Below are 20,000 nucleotides of genomic sequence, written 5' to 3' on the forward strand. Positions count from 1 at the left end.
GAGTTGTATATCATTATCGTGATCACTGATATCCTGTGCTATATTGTATATATTTAATATATTACAGTCGCTGGAGAATATCGGATATTACATTGTGGATATAACACAGTGAAAAGGCGTAACACAATATATTACGAGAAAGTGTACGGAAATTCATATGATAATATGGCGTATCTTTTGGTCAAAATGAATCTAACAATTGTATAATTCACACAAGTATTCATACACACATACACACATTCATAAATGCATACACACACAAACAGTCAGTCATACCCACAATGATATACACATATGCACACACCTATGGATAATATATATATTATATATATATATATATATATATATATATATATATATATATATTTAAACGGTGGTGCATCAGCATGGCCGCAGCTCCGAGCTGAAAATAGAGAGAATATATATATATATATATTATATATATATATACACACCACACAAACACACACAGAAAGAGAGAGGGAGAGAGAGAAAGAAAGAATGAGAGAGTTGGAAACAGGGAGATCGTTAGATAGATACGTATGTATATATGTATATATTATATACATACGTATAAATATATATTGCATACAACATACACACATACACACACAACATATATATATATTTATATATATATATATATATATATATATATGAATGTATGTATATTTAGTGACACACACATACACACATACACGTATGTATGTATGTATATATATATATATGCACATACATATATTCCCGTGCATATACACACACATTCGAGCATGTACACACATATACATTTATTTATATCTGAATTTATTCACTTATGAACGCTTAACCATTTGCAGGCATATAATAGTTGGTTGTGTTTTATTTCCATGGTTCCTTGGGTAGGACGGTCAAGTAGCCTTGAGTATCACAGTTCCATTGAAGCGAGACCATAACCACTAACAAAGTATTAGCATTGATTTTTTTTTTTCATATTTTATTATTTCAAACCTGGTTATGAAATGGTAGCAGTCGAACAGGGGCAACTAGTGATCTACCAATTAAATGTCAAAGAATTCATAGCTACGTCCTTTTACTTTCAGGATTCAAAATTTATCATTCATTCTTCTCATCACGATAAAATTAGTACCACTGAACTGCAGGTATAGAATCGATACATTACAACCCATTACATTAAAAATTTAGCAACACGAATATGGCTATTTCACTGATATCTATTATCAGTTTTTTAAAAGTTAATTTTGTTAATTAATTCAGTTATGTAATATTTTTATCTGTTGTTTCTATTCGTAGTGCTCCAATATCTCTAGTGACGCCAGAGATGTCTGAATTAAAATTGTGGAAAAATCGAAAACGAAAAATTAAGCAATAGCAGTGCGAGTAAATGAAGTGTAATTATCTGTGATTCTTTCAAGAGAATTGATATAATATGTGATCGTATTTTGTCATTGTGTTTCCATTTTCTTCCTTATATTCCTCCGCTAAACACATCATTAATAAACAGCACGAAAATATTTTTCGATGCTCCGATTCATCCCAGCTAAGCCAACAGGTGTAGGATTTTAACGAATTGCTTGCAATTACTGTGAAACGTGAAGTCGATGCAATACTGGCGAACCTTCAATGATAAGAGAAACGTCTTTCGAGTTGTCGCCATTACTTAACAATCCATCTCATTATGTAATTGTATAACTATCTGTGTAGCTATACTTGGCTTGTTTAATGACCTTATCGATAAAATCGATTTCAATAAATAGCATAAGAGATTACACAGTTGTGTCCATAATAAAGATATTTAATTAAACATAGGTTGATAATGACCAGGAAATTACAGATGCCATTCGCGCAAAGGGAACATGGCTGAGACAAACAATCTTCCTTTGTGCACTTGAAATAAGATGAAGCGGGAAAAGTTGCAGAAGAGGACCAACTCATTCAAAATTAAAACATGTGATGATTTGTGGATTTTACTACAATCCGACTTTCGATCGGCAAACAAACTGTTACAGCAGACCATCAGTAATGTAACAATAAGAAGTCCCCTCTACATAAACCTGCCGTAAGGAACTCACCTAGTGTTTTCTCTGTTGGGAAATGTATTCTCTTAAGTTAGAAGTTATACTTTTACCGGTCTTCTAAATTCGGTCACGATGACATTTTCAGATAAACTTGAGTTACATCTAGGAGCAAAGTCTAACCTCAGAGAAGCTAAAGTCACAAAAACAATTAAGGAACCATTTACTGACGCACTCTGATATAGCTCTACAAAGCGTGTCTGAGGATTTTGTTCCTACGAGTGAGCTCACACAAGTGAATAAATGGATGAGGGTTGATGTTAGATTGGGATCGACATTCTTTCTGACAGTTATGTAGTTTCTGGCGCCTATTGGCCTTCATCGTGCGATATGAACATGCTTTAATAAGACAGAAAAATTTGAGGAGGTTTCGGCAGACTGAAAAAAAATCTTACATTTAGGTTAGTGCATTATTACGGTTTGTACATCTTCAAATAAAACAAAACCCAAAATACAGGGTGGGGCAGAGAGGACGGACGTTTTTGAAATTACTATTGCACAGCCCCATGAGAAGGGGCAAATGGTCGACAGATAACATTCGGTCCGTAGTGTCTTAACAATTTTTTCTTCTCGGGTGAAGCCCCGGTGCTGTGGAGATAGAGCATCGCGTGTTTGTCTACGACAGTTATGTAAAGAATAACGAGTCTGTCACAGCAATTCAGCGTGAGTTTTGACGCCACTTCAATATTCACCGAAATCAGGCTGTTCCCACCCGTAACACAATCTTACGTTGGGTGAATGCACTTCGTATACGAGGTACACTAATGAATGGGAGACCGCCTCGAACGGCACGAACCCTGGAAAATGCGGAGCGGGTCAGACAGGCTTTGATACGGAGTCTGAATTGCTCTGCTCAGAAACATTCCACTGAACTTGGCATCGATAATCGATCAGTAAGGCTTATTTTGAAGAAGACCGGCATTCCCACCCGTACAAATTGATTATTGGATAATTATTGAAACCATGAGACTATGCACAGCGGCTTAACTTCGCACGTCAGATGGAAGAACTTATGGAGTGACCTGATATATGTATGTATGCATACATGTTGCTGTCTTTAGTCATGTATGCATATCTATCTATCTATCTATCTATCTATCTATCTATTTATCTATCTATCTATCTATCTATCTATCTATCTATCTATCTATCTATCTATCTATCTATCTATCTATCTATCTATCTCTCTCTCTCTCTCTCTTTCTCTCTCTCTCTCTCTCTCTCTCTATATATATATATATATATTATATATATATATATATATATGTAATGTTTGTAGTGAAATCTCTTCTGAGACAAGCTATTAAATTCTCACCCAGAAAAGATATTTCATAAAAACAAAAGAGGATGAAACAGCAATTAACAAAGGGAACTAGAATACATTATTAGACTCAGCAGTAGAACAATACCAAAACTATTAACGCCTACAACTTTCTTAAATAAAACATGTAAACAAAGTATATATGTTACACTACATGAACAAAATGCGTCCTAGTTACGGAATACCTACGTACGTTATAAATGAGCTCATAAAACAGAATACAGCCTGTACATCCAACCAGAAACAAGTAGCATGAAAACGGTAGAATTAAAAATCTCCGCATCAACCAGAAACTACTGATATGTAAGGCAGAGAACATATTTCGCATAACCAATATAAAGTAAAAATGAAAGTCTCATCCACTTGACTCAAACTCTTACGTTGGACACTGAAACTTTTCGAGGCATTTTCTCACCATCTGACCATTTATTGATACTGAGGAACTTTGAAACTCATCACAATATTGAACCCCACAAAAATATACGTGGAAAAACGCTAGTTGATACCACAATGACCTTACAAAAACTTCCATAATTATATTAGACGGTAAACAAATGAAGGTTTGTTAACCGCTAAATACAAACCCAAAATTAGTATGTAGTTATAGTAATCTAGTAATAGACAAGTAAAAGACAGTCATTGATGAAGATAATATGATTTCAACGATTAAAATATTGGATCAGGCAATGACGATGATGTCATCTGTATCCTCAACTATTTCAGGATCCATGTTGTCGATGTTATATATATATATATATATATATATATATATACTAGCACTATGACCCGGCGTTTCCGGGTGTACTGCTAGTGCTTGTTGCCAGGTCGCAGTAAAAATTTCTCTCTAAATCAAAAGCTAAGTTTCTTATCACATTTCAGCCCGGACCAGTTTTGTTGCTTATGAGCTAGTTGGAGCTTTTTATTAGAGTAATTTATATTCATTGGACCTCGGCAATGCCCATATGCCTATAACTTATGGGTATAAGGGGTCGGTTTATCGATTTTTTGGCTTTCTGAGGTGACTGGAGAAATGAAAAGATATTCACGATCACCCTGAGAAAATTTTGAAAGCCCATAAAAAATGCGAGCCTTTTACGTGAAAAACTGTGGATTTGTATAAAAGACAAACAGACACATAGATACACAGACATTTTGCCCGAGGCAGAGTTTACGAAAAAAACAAAAACAGGAATAGAAAAAAGTCTTTTACGTTTCGAGCCTACGCTCTTCTACAGAAAGGGACACAGAAAAAACAAGGAGAGAAAAATAAATGTGTGTAGTGGCTAACGATCTATCATGGTGACTGACTTCGGACAGAAGGGTCACACACGAGGGGGAAGAAGTAGGGGAGATAACAAAGTAAAGATGAATACATACATACATACATACATACATACATACAAATGTACATACACATGCACTAAACACATACTAATAAGGAAATATATTGAATAATAGTGACAATGACTCACTAAATAAAAATTACTGCAATGCCTTTGACCATAAGTCTGCTCGATCGGAACTGAGATGAACGAAACAGCAAATGCAACAACATTTCTTTCTGAGTTCAAATTTCACCGAGGTCGACTTTGTATTACATCCTTTCGAGGTTGATAAAAGAAGTACCAGTTGAGCATTGGGATCGATGTAATCTACCTAAGCCTTCCCCCGAAATTACTGGCCTTGTACCAAAATTTGAAACCAATGTTTATTTACATATAAAGAAGAAATATTTTTCTTCACATATTTTGTAATTTAAAGCTGATCAGGTTTCGCTAAACCTTGAAATGAAATAAGTATGGATTTCTAGAGCCAGTGTATTTCGCAAAATAATCAGAAAAAGGATTCTTTCAAAATCTATATCATAATGAGATTATACTAAATTATTTCCTTAAATTTGTTTCATTCGTAGGTTTTTTTTTTATATTTCAAAAGAACGTGGATTAGAGTTATGATATAAATAAAAAGAAAAAAATGAAAAATATCTCACGAATGTGTATCCAGCAGTAATTCACGTTTCGAAATCGCCTTCCTGTGAAAATTACATTAGCATACATACTTCGTTTAAACACGTATTCGGCGATCAATCATTAGATTAATCCTAAAATTTAATATAATTTCAGTTAATTTCTTTTATATTTAGTTCCTTTCTTAAAGATTAAATTCCACCACCCCTCATTCCAGCATCTACAATTCAATATATTTATAGAATAATTAGAGCGCCCACAACAGTTCTACAAAATTACGATGTTATACTGTGCACAGAATTCTGACAGTGCTTCATTATATGTATTATATACATACATACATACATACATACATACATACATCATACATACATACATACATACATACGTACAGACTAACAGGCAGACAGGCATGCATACATATCTGTATGCATACATACATAGTTACATACATACGTCTACTCATGGCCAAGGAAGACCATCAGAGGCTATTGACCATGCTAAATGCTAGCAGTGTCTGCGCATGAGGTCACTGCGCCAGCGGTTGGCATTACCCGGGTTTGTGCTTGCACATCTCACGCTTGACGCGGCAACTTCCAGCTCGAACGTGCATCTAAATGTTGCTTCGTCGGCGGTTGCACAACACCTCAGGGGCCGTCTCCACCCTAATCATACGATCCAGAAACAAGCCAGATCAAGATATCCAGTGCCAAAGTTAGTTGCCTGCTCAGTAATGTGTGAGAGCCATAATCTTGAGCATAAGCAAAAGTTACCCAAAAGTTTCAGTGCCATCCACTGCATATTTGTTATTATACGAGAGTGGCCATACCTTGGAGATATGCTTTAACAAAAGCTGACGTGGGCTTCATATCCAGCGAGCTTCCAGCATGTCAGAAATTAACCCTGAATTTCTGAGAGCCCGAGCTATCCTGAAATATTCATTGAACCTATACAGGGTTCATGCGTCCTTTTGATAGGTCGTTTTAATCCGGGTAGATGTATAGCAACCCTCCTCCTTAGGCAAGCGTTAATGGGGCTGCTGGTTTAATCACCAACGACCCGACCATGTAACAGGTTGTACTGCATTCCATGTTACCAATAGCGTTCATGAGAGATTTCGCAAGTGATCTTACATATACATACAAAAACACATACATACATTCATACATACATACATACATACATACATACATACATACATACATACATACATACATACATACATACATACATACACATGTCATGGGGCAGTTGTGATCTAGAATAGATCACAACTGCCCAATAAACGGGAACGTGAGATTTTTGTGATATTTTTGTGATGTTTTTGCAGATTTTATAATATATTATATATATATAACTAGCAAGTGCACCTGTTCTTTGGACGGTTTGGTTGCTCTGGTGGTGCTACTCATAAACCTACAAGGTTTATGAGTAGCGCTCTATGTTTCCGATTAACCTAGGAACGGAAAATCAAATTGAACGCTGGTTTTTGTGGTAGTCGTTGCACTTGAATGATCATAGAACATGTAAGATTGCAAGCGATGCAAAGTAGAGCTACTGAAGTGTTTCGGGTATAGATTACGGATGGCTACAAAATATAGTTGTTATTCATGAAAGCGAAATTTCTTTATATATATTGTAAAGAAATTGAAGGAAGACATTGAAACTTCCCTTCTGCGTGTTTATTTTATATACATATACATATACATATATATATGTATATGTGTGTATGTATATATGTATATATATACATATATAAAGATATATATATATAGAGAGAGAGAAGTGGAAGGGGTACAGTGAACTTGCCGTAAGGAGTTGTATATCCAACGTTTCGGATTCAATCCTTCGTTAGGGAAAAAAGAAGATAAAGTGAAAAACACGGGCTCCTAACATGAAAAAGAAGTTATAAGGGAGGGCATGCAGAAAGCAGAAGGAAAAGGCTAATGGTGAGAGTAGAGGTAAGTAAATACAAGAATGTTGCAGAGAGAAGGTGGAGGGAGGATTAAAAAGGGTAAAAAAGAATTACGAGCAGGTGAAAGGATTAAAGGGAAAAACGTCCATTCATACCTGTTGGGGACATATTGTCAAGATTAAATATGAGATGTTGCTCCTTTTGTTTTCTAGAGAAGTGGGGGTCCGTGGAGCAAGGCCATGTCACACTGATAAATCTGCAGTAGAATGATTCGCAGTGTTGAGGTGGGTGATGATAGTTTGGCCTGGTATACGTAGCATTAGTCTTCTGATGGTATACGTAGCATTAGGCTTCCCGAAAGCGTTGCCTTGTTTCTCCAATGTAAAGAGCACCGCAGAATTTGCATACGAGGCAATATGTAAGATTCGCCGAAGTGCAACAGTAGTAGTGTGTTGTGTGATATTGCTTCTTGGACCCCGTGATGGTGGTAATATTGTTGATGTAGGGGCAAGTGTTACATCGTCGGCGAGAACATTTAAAGGTTCCTGGTTGTGTGGAGCTGGGAGCTGTGACGCGTCTAACAACGAGATTCCTAAAACTCCTATCTTTTTTAAAAGATAGGGGGGTGTGTTGGGTTAGAAAGAAGAATGTGAAAGCTGTGGGTGAGTTTGTGCTTTAGAGGGAGGATGCACAGGTGATAGGTGAGAGGGAGTGGAATACGGCCGGTGAAATACATGAAGATGGTAGGAGAGCTGCAGAGCGGTTGATGGATAGGATTCGGTGACGTACCGGGTCGTCAATTGATGAAGGTACCCTCGATTTAGAAAAAAACTGTCGCATATTTTCTTCATCTCTACTCCCTGACGAAGGATTGCATCCGAAACGTTGGATATTCTTCTCACGGCAAGTTCACTGCACCCCTTCCACTTTTTTCTATATTTTTCAAGTCTTGTTCACGCAGAGCTACATATATATATATATATATATATATATATATATATATATATATATATATATATATATATATATATATATATACACATATATACATATATACAAATTTATACACACATACATATAAATATATATATATATATATATATATATATATATATATATACATACATACATACACACACGCGCGCATATGTACATATACATACATATTTATATACACACACAGGTGAACACATAAGTGCAAATCAAGGTAGGGAAATAGTACTCAAATACTAAAGGTAGACAGGTCTATATTTAAGAGATGAGGAATTATGTACATTACTTACATTACTTACATTTGACGGATATTTGTCCTCATCTTGTTAGTAGTTTCTGCTGATATACCCTCCAGCCTTCATCAGGTGTCTTTGGGAAATTTCGAACCTGGTTCTCTTTCCTAATGTATTTTTCGATGTTATTATTATTATTATTATTATTATTATTATTATTATTATTATTATTGTTCAGGTCACTACCTGGAATCGAAGTCGGAATCTTGGGGTTAGTAGCCCGCGATCTTAACCACTACGCCATATGACCATGGGCATATGGCGAAGGCGTAGATGTTAATAATAATAACAATAAACAAGATGAGGACAATATCCGTCAAATGTAATATAATTAATGTAAATAATGTACTAAAGGTAGAATAATGTACTTCCTATAAAGGCTGCAAAATTATCACAAAACTTGCTCAGAATTTCGCGCTCCCGTTCGTTGGACAGTTGTTATCCGGCTAACTTAATGTAAAACTCTGAAAAACAGTCCCCTGATAATTATGAGGCTGTAATGAAAAAAGAACGTTTTTGAGCGTGTGTACACACACACACATACACACACAGATGCGCATATTTGTGTGTCTTTGTTCAACTCTGCAAAATACAAAATACTCAATTCATAAATATAACAAAATATTATCGACCGCACACATTCTACTTATAAGTTCTACTTGTTCGCCGGTTCACTGCTGTATATCAGAATATACTTTGCATATCAACGGAACACGAAAAGACGTTTCTACGATCAAGTTTGTACAGTAATCAGTCTGGCCGGCATGTATAATGAAAGTGAAGCTGTTGATAATTACATATTCTAGCGATACAAATATGATGAGAAACGTAAATTGGCTAAAACGTCGTATATATTTGTAGTACTAGCTAACCAACAGCCTACATTAGTTATAGTACTAGTTAACCAACCAATGCACATCAATAAATAATGCGATACCAATTTTTAGAAATGTTTAGTATACTTTCATGAAGCATTTTCGTTGCAGCACACTTCAGAATCGATTTTCTTAATGTATTTTTCTAAATTATTTCTTTCGTTGCTCCAAAATATTGCTTTCGGGTTATATGTTGCTGCACTGAAACGCATCAACTAATACTAAATATGAGTGAGTTGAATGAGTTCCTGCGTGTGTGTGTGTGTGTATGTGTGTGTGTGTGAGAGAGAGAGAGAGAGAGAGAGAGAGTGTGTGTGTGTGTGTGTGTGTGTGTGTATGCGGAAATCTGTTGATTTTCCAGAAACGTAAATTACAAGACTCACTAGAGATGCAAATTATTTTTTCAGTATATTACAGCTGCAAAGCTCCGACTTCCAGTACTCCGAGTTAGTCGTTTCCGATCATCAGCTGTTGAACTGAGACTGCTTTTTCTTTGAAATATTCACTCTTTGAATATTTTTGAAAATATGAAATGAAAGTTTCAAGAAAACGTATTTATTTATACTGTTTTATTTTAAAATCTTTGAGAATGACATGTGCTAAACGGCTACTTCAAGTTCATTTTCGTAATACATGTGCGTCTGCGAATGTGCATGTACGTTAATTTATGTACCTATGTATGTATGTATGTATGTATGTATGTATGTATGTATGCATATATGTATGTATGTATGTATGTATGTATGTATGTATGTATGTATGCATGTATGTCATTATTCAGTTCTATTTCAAGATTTCTTCCCAATTGAGAAAGAGCCGGTTTCTAACCTAGATGCAAGGCTCCTTCATTGGAATTTTAACATCAACAGAGTATGCATGTTTGTATGTATGCATGTATGTATTTACGTATGTATGCATGTATGTATGTATGCATGCATGTATGGATATATATATATATATATATATATATATATATGTATTTACGTATGTATGCACGTATGTATGCATGCATATAAGTATATCTGTTTGTCTGTCTTTCCCTCGATATATACGTGGCTGTTTACGCACACACACACACACACACACACACACACACACACACATATATATATCATAGTCGTCAGCTTTATCTCGTATCAGAGAATATCCTTTCTTCTTTGCTAAAAGCTTCCAGTATGGCGATAGCGTTGATGACGAAGTAGACCAATTTTTACATAGAAGAGTCGATGGCATTAACTGTATGGTAATGTTGGTGGAAGACGAGGTCGATTTTGTCGAACCTTTCTCTCCTGTCGTTTGATTTCTTCCTTTATACAGATAGATAGCTAGAAGGATGGATAGATATATAGATAGATAGATAGATAGATAGATAGATAGATAGATAGATAGATAGATAGATAGATAGATAGATAGATAGATAGATAGATAGATTGATAGTTACGTATATATAGATACACATATACATATATTAGGGAAATGGGGGAGGTGTGAGAGACAAGAGAGAAAGAGAGAGTGAGAAAGAAAGAAAGAAAGAAAGTAAGAAAGAAAGAAAGAAAGAAAGAAAGAAGGGAAAGAAAGAAACCGAGAGAGAGAGAGAGAAAGAAAGAGAGAGAGAGAGAGAGAGAGAGAGAGAGAGAGAGAGAGAGAGAGAGAGAGAGAGAGAGAGAGAGAGAGAAACATTCAGAAATAAATATATCTATAGAAGAAAAGGAAATGTGAAGCAATGAAAGGACAGCTTTTCTAAACGAATAATTTTCTGACATTTTTCCAGAAATATCGGAACTTAATAGCTGGAGACCATTGTATGATCGCATGTTTCACTAAGGTCTAAAATATCAGAAGTAAACCTCCACTGAGAAATTACAATTCATAATTCAAATGCCTTTCCTTGTTTTTGGAAGCATGTTGATTTTCTGCGAGGAGATGGTCCTAGCATTTGACCTCTTTTCAGAATTCCCTATGGCTGTCAGTTTTTGTTTAGAAATGGACACATGATTTCAAATATCTACCTAAGTGGCTGATAACCATATTACATATATATTTTCTTTGCATTATCTCTTTGTCAAAGTTTGGAATAGAATAACTTTCCTTTACATTATATCGTATAGGTTGTCGGTGTTATCATTTTTGAGTTTAGAAATCGTTTCAAAACTCACTACAGAGGTCGCCTGATTTTTCTTTTATTGTTGAGAACTTCCTTATCTCTATGTACGTATGTATGCATGCATTTATACATACGCACACAGAAACACATGTATATTTCTATGCATGTATGTACGTATACATGTATGTATGCATACATGTATTTATTTATCTTTGTACATACCATACATGAAACATGCACAGATTCACATACATATATTAGTACTCTTTGCTGTAATTGGTCCAACCGAAGTAGACTTCTTCCAAATATATGATACTAGTGTAGAATTGTATATTCTTGTAGCTAAACCTGAAGTTTTATATAAATGAATACACGCATGTGTGTGAGTGTGTGCGTGTGAGCTGAAAGTTGCTTACTTGTGCATCGTATATTTACTAAAAATGCACGTGTTTATATCTTTTCTTGTGACTAACTGCTTTTAGTAGTAATACAAATTCATTGGTATATTTCTCAGCCTCTGTGTTTATAAACAAGGATTTTTATATTAGTATTGCCTAACTATTTGCTTTCGCCTACCTATTACTTTTCAATCACGTGATCACGTGAGCGACCAGGCTATCAGATGTTGCTACACATCGCTGGTCACAATGCGCTTCGCATTGTTTTAGCCTTCAAATGACTCCACCCCACTGGCTAAGCGAGCAGGCCAACAGAAGAAAGAGTGAGAGAAAGTTGTGACGAAAGAGTACAGCAGGGATCACCATCACTCACTGCCAGAGCCTCGTGGAGCTTTAGGTGTTTTCGCTCAATAAACACTCACAACACCCGGTCTGGGAATGGAAACCGCGATCCTACGACCGCGAGTCCGCTGCCCTAACCACTGGGCCATTACGCCTCCACATTACTTTTAAATACTTATGTAAAACCACAGTATTTCATAAAATGAGTTTCCTATTCTAAGAGACTTTTGCTTCCTTCTGTTCTGATTAAATCTCAAATAACCGTCTGATATTTTGGCAAGCCTATTCTATGTGCTATAATTAATTCTTTTATTGCATATTTAGTCTCCTTTGCACGTTAAATTTCCTGCTTATTCCATGAAAATCATAACTTGCTTTTGATATGATTAATGTATTATTATTTTTTGACGTGATCAATGATTTTAAAAAATAATAAATTCTGCCGTAAGCATAAATCCAGCGTCACTATTACACGTCTTTGATTTTTGTCTCTTATTCTTGAGATGACATATTTTGTTGGTTACATATATTCTAGACTTTCCACTGTTTCACTTTCTTAATTCCAATTCATTTCTTTAATGTTTCATCATGTGCCTTTATGAGATTCACTCTGTTTATCTTAGCCTTTATTTCTCATCGCTATTATCAGATAGATATCCTCACAAAACTTCCGCGCTGTTCCTAATTATGTGTAAAGTTTGCTATGATTATTAGCAAAATTTCCTAAGCCTAACATTTCTTAACGTTAGTGTGCCTGACTTTTCTCTATTTCTACGTGGAGTCTTTCATATAGTGAATTATCATTTTATCTTCATAGAGGAAAATGTAAGCTTTCAGCGAAATTAGATATTGATCAGTTTCAGTCCTTATCAGAAGCTATTGCATACACTTAATACAATTAAAAATGCACGCATATCGCAGTATTTTATCTTAACCCTTTTATAAAATAAGCGTTCATTTGAATGATAGAATTATAAATCATTTACATTATTCACATTTGACGGATATTTGTCCCCATTTTGTTTGTTGTTAACACAACGTTTCGGCTGATACACCCTCCAGCCATCTTGGGGAAATTTCGAACCTGGGTTCTCATTCCTAAGGTATTTTTAGATGTTGTTGTTGTTGTTGTTGTTGTTATTATTATTATTATTATTATATTATTATTATTATTATTATTATTATTATTATTATTATTATTGTTCAGGTCACTGCCTGGAATCGAACTCAGAATCTTGGGGTAATAACATCCAAAAGATACCTTAGGAATGAGAACCCAGTTGAGAACTGGGGTCAGTGTGATCGACTAGGCCCCTTCCCCAAATTTTTAGGCCTTGTGCCAATAGTCAAAAGAATTATTAAATCAATGAGTAAGGCGAGGTAACAGTCGTCGTTAAAGCAACAGAAAAATGCTTTGTATTGTCCTTTCTCCTTTTTTAAATTCTACCGAAGTCAGCTTTCCTTTCGGTTCTTTGAAGGTAATACAATAAGTACCAATCAAATTCTCTGATCTATGGTTTAGAATAATACCTTCCCTTCAAAAATATTGATCTTGTGCCTCAATTAGAGACAATTAATATTCTTGTTATCATTACGATAATGAGGTCGACTTTGCCTTTCATCCTTTCGGGGTCGATTAAATAAGTACCAGTTACGCACTGGGGTCGATATAATCGACTTAATCCGTTTGTCTGTCCTTGTTTGTCCTCTCTGTGTTTATCCCCTTGTGGGTAGTAAAGAAATATTTCGCCTGTCGCTACGTTCTGAGTTCAAATTCCACAGAGGTAGACTTTGCCTTTTATCTTTTCGGGGTCGATTAAATAAGTACAAGTTACATACTGGGGTCGATATAATCGACTTAATCCGTTTATCTGTTCTTTTTTGTCCTCTCTGTTTAGCCCCTTGTGGGTAGTAAAGAAATAGAAATATGTATTTCACCCGTCGCTACGTTCTGAGTTCAAATTCCGCCGAGGTGGACTTTGCTTTTCATCCTTTCAGGGTTGATAAATTAAGTACTAGTTACGTACTGATATCGATCTAATCGATTGGCCCTCTCCCATAAAATTTCAGGTCATGTGCCTATAGTAGAAAGGATTATATATTACGGCTCTCTACGATCTGAGTTCAAATTTTACTGAGGCCAACGTTGTCTTTCATACTTTCGGAGTGGATGAAATAAGTGCCAGCCAAGTACTGAGGCTGACGGTATCACCTAACTTTCCTTCTAAATTGTTGGTCTTATAAATATATTAGAAACCATTATCAAGGTAATGGTGTGGTAGAAGGCGTCAAACTAATTTTTTTCTTTTTGTTCTGTAATTATATCTCTATGTTTTTAAGTTTAAATCCACCTGAAATCAGCTGTGCGTATTGGCTTTCCCGACTTAATAAAACAAAAATAGGTATCAGTCACGAACTGCTGTCGATATAATTCACTGGTCCCCCTTCACGAAATTTCGGACCTTGTACCTATACTAGGAACAAATATTGTTTTCTTTTCTGCTCTAGACACAAGGCCCGAAATTTGGGAGTGTGGGGTCACTCGATTAGATCTACCCCAGTAGGCAACTGGTACTTAATTTATCGACTCCAGAAAGGATGAAAGGCAAAGTCGAACTAAAAACAAATATTGAGATAATGGAGTGGTAGAACACGTAAAATATAGAACTAGCATGTTTGAGAAATTTGATTATGATTCTGTGAGTTCAAATCCAGTTAGCAGCTATATTTTAATAAAACTTTTATAAATTTACGATAATATCGATTTTTAAAAATGCATAAATTTAAATGACAAGTTACAAAAAAATAATCTTAAAATACATGAAGTTTTCTGAGTCTATAGTGTACGGTTTCACTATATGTATACTTGTATATATATTCCAACATACATGCTTTCCCCACACCCCTCCAATTGTATTTATATGTATATTGTGAAGTAATTATATGCAGAGTATATTAAAATTCCCGTTAATCCACAAACATGTATTATATTAGTCTTTGTTTAATAAGACAAACTCATTCTATTTAAATGTGACGTTTGCAACTTAATGAAAACTGCTTCCCCTATAGAAATAGCTTGTTGTAATAGCTGTCCACAACGTACTTCCGGCCGTTTCTGAAGCTGACAATAGAAATTTTACTTAGCTTAAGTTATTCCAACCAACAGCTACTTCTATTGTGAAATACTTCTCATTCGTTCGTAATTACTAAAAGGAACTACTTCATGCATGATTTCATGTCATGTGTGTGTGCATATACATACATATATATGTATATATATTCTTACGTATGCATATATGTTTGTGTGTAAATATATATATATAGCATATGTTAATTGTTGTAAATAGCTTCAATTGTTCGCTACTGCTGAGGTACTTCAAGAACTTTTAGGGGATCCTACAATATGTCCCGAAACAATCACTAAATTCCAATTATGATATTTCCCAGTTAAAATGTCCGAGTGAAGCGCTCCTTAGTTCACTTAGAATTTCACAAATATTGGCTACAGGAAACTGCTACTGTTCTCGTTGTTGATGTTGACGATAATGATGATGACGATGGTGATGATGATGATGATGATGATGATGATGATGATGATGATGATGATGATGAAACGATGATAGCGACATCGATGATGATGATGTTGGTGGTGATGGTGTTGATGTTTGTGGTAGTGGTGCTCGTAATGGTGACATTGGTTTTGATAATGTTTCTAATATTGGTGAAGTTATTTGTGGTGGTGATGGTGATTCCCTTTGTGGCCAGAATCGAACAGGCTAGGGTCAATGGTCGTCAGGCTAGTCACGTGTTCGTGATACTTGTTTATTCTTACTTATTGTTCTCTAACACTAGGTTTATTATCATCAAGCAGACATATGAGATAAGGCATTCCATCCGTGACCACTACCTTTTTATCTTTCAAATTTTAACTTTTTGTCTTGGGACAGTAATATGTGATATGAGAGAGATTGGCTACTATTTCTAGCAACAGGAGACGGCTTCGTGGTGTTGTTGCTGGTGATAATAATAATATTTTTGTTATTTAGCTTCACGTCAGCCTTCATCGAACTGACCTATAATTAAAGATATCAAAGATGTGTCCGAAACACTTTTTTGTATATTCAGCCCTTTGTCTGACCTGTGTATCACATGATACACAGGACAGTATTTCCTTGGCGTCCATGCATCATATATGATGCACATTCCGAATTTTTTTCGACTACCAGAGGAAATTGGGACTTATGGAAGGAATGTTTTATATTATTCAAGGCGTATAAAGGAAAAACTAACCAAATGTGTGTCAACAAGGCGGCGCGCTGACAGAAACATTAACGCTCCTGGCGAAATTCTTAGCGGTATTTCGCATGTGTTTACATTTTAAGTTCAAATTCCGCCGAAGTCGACTTTGCTTTCTAACAGCCTGCTCGTGAAATTAACGTGTAAGTGGCTGAGCACTCCACAGACACTTGTACCCTTAACGTAGTTCTCGGGGATATTCAGCGTGACACAGAGAGTGACAAGGCCGGCCCGTTGAAATACAGGTACAACAGAAACAGGAAGTAAGAGTGAGAGAAAGTTGTGGTGAAAGAGTACAGCAGGGATCACCACCATCCCCTGCCGGAGCCTCGTGGAGCTTTAGGTGTTTTCGCTCAATAAACACTCACAACGCCCGGTCTGGGAATCGAAACCGCGATCCTATGACCGCGAGTCCGCTGCCCTAACCACTGGGCCATTGCGCCTCCACCGACTTTGCTTTAGAGGCGCAGGAGTGGCTAGAGGCGCAGGAGTAGCTGTGTGGTAAGTAGCTTGCATACAAACCACATGGTTCCGGGTTCAGTCCTACTGCGTGGGACCTTGGGCAAGTGTCTTCTACAAAACCTTGTGAATGGATTTGGTTAACGGAAACTGAAAGAAGCCCGTCGTATATATGTATATATATGTATATGTGTGTGTGTGTGTGTGTGTGTGTGTGTGTGTGTGTTTGTGTGTGTGTCTGTGTTTGTTCCCCCCAACATCACTTGACAACCGATGCTGGTGTGTTCACGTCCCTGTAACTTAGCGGTTCGGCAAAAGGGACCGATAGAATAAGTACTAGGCTTCCAAAGAATAAGTCCTGGGGTTGATTTGCTCGACTAAAGGCGGTGCCCCAGTATGGCCGCAGTCAAATGACTGAAACAAGTAAAAGAGTAAAAGAGTAAACAAGCGAAGACATTTCGAACAAACCCATGAAAACACTTCGGATAGGCAAAAGGTTAACATTACATTTTAAGAAGTGTCCTCTCTTTTTGTACTATGGTTGCATGGTGGTGGTGGTGGCAGTGGCGGTGGTGAAATTTGAATACTATTTTTAGCAGGTTAGTTATGCACTTTAAGTCTCCTTAATCGGCTGAGGATTGTGATGTTGACGACTATGTCGGTGTGAATGGACCGATAATATAGAGTCGCTTTTGTTGTTGCTGTTTTGTAGCTCCAATTCTGCTCTGGTTGATGATATTCCTGATCAAGGATATTCTATGACCAACGCATACTTTCCTATACCTAAGACTATTTGGCCAATGCATCCTTCTTTCCTTTGAAGATTTTAGAATGTAATTAAACGGAATTTGACTATTTCTAACAGGGTAAGCGACGGCAAAAAGGCTCCCTCTTTGGCTAACGTTGTTGATATTGTTGCGAACTGGGCAAAACTGTGATGAAATGTATTCCACCCGTAACCATCTCGTCTTTTATGGCTTCATAGTGCTATGTAGGATTACATTTTTTAATGTGCTCTTTCTTTAAGACAAGTGAGATTTGATATTTGGTTGATATTTCAAAGAGGCTAAATGATCACGTAGCAACTCCCTCGAGGTATTTTTGGTATTGATGCTGACATGGTGTCAAGATTTCGTCATCGTTGTTGTTGCTATTCATGAGCCGAAAAGCAATGGAACTGTAAAAGAAATCCATATGCATTTCAAATGAAAAACATGAGCATATTAGAAAATACGTCTTGGTAAGACGGCGTGCTGGCAAAATCGTTAATGCGCCGGGCAAAATTCTTAGCGGTATTTCGTCTGTCTTTACGTTCTGAGTTCAAATTCCGCCGAAGTCGACTTTGCCTTCCGGGGCCGATAAATTAAGTACCAGTTGTGTACTGGAATCGATCTAATCGACTGGACACCTCCCCTAAATTTTCAGACCTTATGCCTAGGGTAGAAAGGACTATACAAGGTTTTCCCACCATATTTGTCGTTGATTTTTGTCAACATCAACCAAAAATTCATCATCATCATCTTCACTTTCATTAGCTTCAATGCTGATTATGGCCAGCTTTAATTTTGCCATCGTCACCTTGAACGTCTCCGCTGTAGGATGAAACGAATTCTAATTATGAATAGATGTCAATGTTTACTTGTCGCTGAATTGCAGAAGTTTGGTAAATGGTTGTATGTTTTATATGATAAAAAATAAGTCGTGCATTATATCAACGCAAATATACATAAATTAGATGTTAAAAAATATTTTATAATATACACAATAACAACATGACAAAGAAAAATAATATCACTTGAATCTTTATATCATTATTCCCATTTCTTAACTCTCTTGGCATATTCCTAACAACAAATCTAGTGCAGTCATCTTGGGTAATCATTGTCAGTTTGGTGTCCATATATTTTGTCGTGCATATATTCGTTTCAAATTTTGGCGCAATGCCAGCAATTTCAGGGAGGAGGAAAGTCGATTGCATCGACCCCTGTGCTCGACTGGTACATATTCTATCATCCCCAAAAGAGAGAATGGCAAAATCGACCGCGGCGGAATTTGAACATAAAACGTGAAGACGGATTAAACGCCACCAAGCATTTTTCCCGGCGTGCTAATGATTCAACCAGGTCACTGCCTTTTCTTTTCTCGTACATAGATTCATTTGAAATTTTAGCAAAAAGTCAGCAATTTCAGTGGAGAGAGAGAGTCGATTACATCGACCCCAGTGCTTAAATGGTACTTATTTTACCATCACCGAATGGATGAAAGGAAAAGTCGACCTCGGTGGAATTTGAACGCAGAGTGTGAAGAAGGCCTAAATACCGCTAAGCATTTTCCCCGGTTTATTAACGACTTTGCCAGCTCACCGATATATTGACATTTATCAACCGTGTACTCGTAAACATTTTCTACCGTTCTAGCCAAGAGAAGATACAGTCTACTCCGTGAAGCACTGGTGTTATGTGTGCCTTGCATGGGTTGAGCCATATTTGTGAGTATCTGTTGCGTAGAATAGGAATTACATGTGCTGTTGGTGGTGAGTGTGATGCGTTATAGCATGGGCGTTTAGCGGCATCACTTCCAGCTTTACGTTCTGAGGTCAAATTCCGCAGATGTCAAATTTGCGTTTCATACTTTCCGTTTCGGTAAAATAAATACTATTAGAGACGTAATCGAGTAGTCCCCGCCTCTTCCAAAATATCAGGCCTTGTGTCTACAGTAGATTTTTTGTTGTTGGCAGAATCATTAGAACGTCTAACAAACAGCCCAGTGAAATGTGTTCTGGTTTTTTCTATTGTTTTTGATCTGAGTCCAAATGGTGCGGGGGTCAATTTGGCTTCCATGCTTCTTTCTGGAGTCAATAAGTTAAAATACCAATCAATATCGAGCGTCAGATCAATCGACCGACTTCTCAAACTTTGTAGTCTTGTAGAAATGTTAAAATGTAAGACGTAGTCAGGGCCACAAG

Source organism: Octopus sinensis, linkage group LG7 (genome assembly GCF_006345805.1).
Source record: "Octopus sinensis linkage group LG7, ASM634580v1, whole genome shotgun sequence".
NCBI lineage: Eukaryota > Metazoa > Mollusca > Cephalopoda > Octopoda > Octopodidae > Octopus > Octopus sinensis.